This window comes from Choloepus didactylus, chromosome 5 (genome assembly GCF_015220235.1).
Source record: "Choloepus didactylus isolate mChoDid1 chromosome 5, mChoDid1.pri, whole genome shotgun sequence".
NCBI lineage: Eukaryota > Metazoa > Chordata > Mammalia > Pilosa > Megalonychidae > Choloepus > Choloepus didactylus.
The window spans coordinates 39,181,358-39,185,299 of NC_051311.1; the positions used below are offsets into that span (position 1 = coordinate 39,181,358).

A 3,942-nucleotide genomic window follows, 5' to 3' on the forward strand; every position below is an offset into this window, starting at 1 on the left:
TTTACAAAAGAATCATGGAGAAAACACAGAGTTCCCAAAAAGCCCGCTCCCCATTATTCACACTAGGCTTTGGGATGGTACCCCTATTACATAATTGAATAATATTATTATAACTGTACTATTAACTATAGCACACAGGTTACAAAGGGTTCAGTGGGTTCTACAGTCCTGTGGTTTTTCCTTTACAGTATTGGTTCTAATAACATTCAACTATATAATTCACTGGTGTTAGTTATATTCACAATGTTGTGCTACTACCACCACTGTTCTTTCCCAAACCTTTTCCATTGTCCCAAATAGCAATTCCATACCAACTAAGCTTTAGCTCTCCATTCTGTTGCCCCATCCTAGCCCCAAGTAACCTCTGTTCCCAGTAACATCTGACTATGATATTTCTTATTCTAATTTTTCACATCAGCAAGACCATACCATATTTGCCCTTTTGTGTTTGGCTTGTTTTTCTCCATGTGACATCTTCAAGGTTAATCCATGTTGTCTCATGTATCCAAACTTCATTCATTTTCCTCTTTTTCCTTGATTCCTAAAGATTTGGCCCATACTCACTCATTGAATGACATTTGATTTATAAATAAGAAGTTTGCTCCCATTGCAGATTGTCTCCATGCTGGGACCATCTGTTAACATTTAGTCATGCTGTGGGCAACTCAGACATTCTGCCTTCCTACTTTGACAGATTAGTTTCTGAGAGATGCTGTGTGTGCTCTGTTCTAGACACTGTGAGGCTGGAGGATTCCAAGTCAGCATGTGCTTTCAGGGATTCCAATGGTATTGAGGATATGAGCCCCACCCTTAGGAAAGCAACATCACTATGACTCCATGTTATGCAGGCCCAAGAGAGGTTCTGTGGGGTTGATCCTATAGACCCCAATTAGTGGAGAACACTTAGGCCTTCATATAGGACCCACATGAGATGTATGTGAGTGTCCTCAGCTACCAGTGTGTTGCTACCTACTCCAACCAGCAGAGATCTTGTAAGGCTTTGTACAGAGGATGTGGGTAGACTTAGCTGCCAAAATTGTAGGTATATAAGGGGGCACCTGGATTTGAACCAGGGACCTGTTGATCTGCAGTCAAATGCTCTACCCCTGAGCTACACCCCCTGCCACACTGTTTTAACTTAGTTGTTATTTTTACATGTCTTGCAACACTCACCTCTATAAAATTAAATTATTGCTTCCATTCATGACTGGCTTGTAAGCTGCCAGCCAAAACTTTTCAAAAGATACCTCCCCATAGCTCTGTGGTTTACCCAACCTCAGACCATGGAAGGTCCCAATAGGGCCAATAACAGAGATGGACCCTCAGCCCATTATTACCCCTTCCCTTTGGTTTGGCCCTAGAGCTGGCCAATAGGTTTCCAAAGGTATCCAGGGAGTCCTGCCTGGGACCCCAGTTAAGACAGAAACGGGCTATAGTTCAAAAGGTGTCACAGAGTTCCAACTGCAGAATCCTTGTTTGTCCTGGTAGAGTAGCTAGGCCATTGTTTGGGCCTAGATTTTGAGGCAAGTGTATGAGGGAGCTGTGGCATGTGAGAAACCAGGTAACCAAAGGAAAAGGCCTACCCTACATGAGACCCTGATGGGGCAATGTGTCTCCTGTCCATCACCCAAGTGTGCCAGCTGTCTTGATGGTAAGAAGGGTGTTGAGAGTGACAGCTTTGTATTACGTGTTGCTGTGCATTCCTGGCAAGTGTTTTATATGTACAGTCCATTAGTCTGCCCTGGAAAATCTGATAGAAGTCTGCATCCAGAATGCAAGCAACTGCTTCTTTGACCAGGAAAAACCAGTGAGGTAGGGGGTACCTGGATTTGAACCAGGGACCTCTTGATCTGCAGTCAAATGCTCTACCCCTGAGCTATACCCCCTTACTTGTAATAGTTATGTAATAAGCACCTTTTCCACTGTATATAAATTCTTAGCCACAACCCATTAACCACACTGGAAATCCCTTATTTCAAGAACTCAAGTATGACCAGCAACCAACATTTCTATGACCTCATGCCAGAGGGGCACCTTCCTATTTTCTGGGGTTCCCGAATCCTACTCCCTGCTTCCATTTACGCATTCTCACTTTCCCTTGGTCTGTGGTGATGGCAGCATAATTGAGAAGAATTGACACTTATATCTCGAAGGGAATTTAGGATTTACTTGTCTGTTTTCTTCATGTTGTAATTGACAAAATAGCAATTGGAATAGATCCTGCTCAACCACCTTTGAGACACATTTGGGATCCACATCTTCACACATGTCTCCAGTGTGTGTTGTGCATTTAAACATGAGGATGGTGCCTGGAGGAGTTCAAGTACTTCCCAGTCCATGACCTGTATCAGGAATATTTGTCCTGCAAAGCATCATTGAGGCAACATAACATGAGGACTAAAAGGTGACATCTGGATTTGAACCAGAGCAGAAAACTGTTTTAATTTGTTTGTTTTTTTTGTTTTTTTTTTTTTGTTTTTATTTGTGTGTGTGTGTGTGTTTGGACTACTTGTGATACAATGAATACAACTCTAAATTTCCCGTGTTTCCCTCTTTCAAATGTATAATGCAATGGCATTCATTGCATTCACAATGTTGCCTTTCCCTCACCAGCATCCATTATTGAAATTATTTGATCACCACAAAAATAAACTCTGCACTAGTTTCCCATTCCTCCTTCCCACCCCCAGTAACCTGTAATCTAATTTGTTCTGGGAACTTGGTTATTCTAAGTATTTCACGTAAGTCAAATGATACAGTACTTCTTTGTGGTCTGACCTCTTTCACTCAACATGGTGCGTTCAAGGTGTTGCAGTGTTTATCAGCACTTCATTACTTCCTATGGATACATAGTCCATTGTCTATATAAAGCTCATTTTGTTTATCCATTCTTCTTTTGATGGATGCTTTAATTATATCCATCTTTTGGTTTTAGGAATAATTCTTCCATGAACATTGGTGTCAAAGTATCTGGTCAAGTCCTCACTTTCTATTCTTTGGGGCATATGAACTAGAAGTAGAATTTGTGATTCCTGTGGTAATTCTGAGTTCACCTGTCTGAGGGCCCACCCAACTCTTTTCAATTGTGGAAATCTTAGAATCCTGCCAACAGTGTGCATGGAGCCCAAATTCTCTGTGCAGTCATCAGTTTGACATTTTCTATTTCAGGTATAATAGCCATTGGTCATTCAGTAATCCTACCACAAAAAATGCTTTTGCTTTTATTGCTGCAGATTTGTTGTAGATTTTCAAAAAGGAAGTGTGAGTCCTCTAACTTTTTTCTTCCCTTTCAAGACTGATTTACCTATTCTGAGTGCCTTCAAATTCATTCTGAATTGTAGGACTGTTCTTTCTATAGGCAGAAAATACCATTAGGACTTGGCTAGGATTGCATTGAATCTGTGGATCAAATTGAATCTTAACAATCCTGAGTCTTCCAATCCATGCACATTGTATGTCTTTATATCTCTTGATGTCTCTTTCTTTTTTAAAATTTATTTTGAAATAAATTCAAACTTACAGGAACAGTTGCAAAAACAATACAAACCCCATACACATAACTCCAGCATACCCCGACCCCCCTCCGCCAATACCCCAGTCCACCAACTTTAACGTCCTGTCACACCATCATTTCTTTCTTTCCCTCTCTCCCTCCCTCTCTCCCTCCCTATCATCTGTTATCTATTGCTCTATCTTCTGAACATATGAGAGCCAAGCTCCACACATCCTTGAACAAACAATAATTCACATATACATTTCCCACGAACAAGAACATTCTTTTATGCAATCCCATTAAGCACAGCTAAGAAGTTCAAGAAATTCAACATTGATTCAAAGCTCACATTCTATATTTCCTTTGTTTTCTTATGTCCCATCTGTGTCCCTTTGAGCCTCCTCTCCTCCATACTCAGATCCCATCCAGGATCATCCTTGGCATTTAAT

General features: G+C 40.9%; 1 non-coding gene across 1 annotated transcript; it reads right to left on the reverse strand.

The window, feature by feature from the left end:
* Positions 1 to 1,814: 1,814 nt before the first annotated feature.
* Positions 1,815 to 1,886, reverse strand: TRNAC-GCA. Its single transcript has one exon. It is a non-coding gene; the product is annotated as a tRNA-Cys (tRNA).
* Positions 1,887 to 3,942: the final 2,056 nt, after the last annotated feature.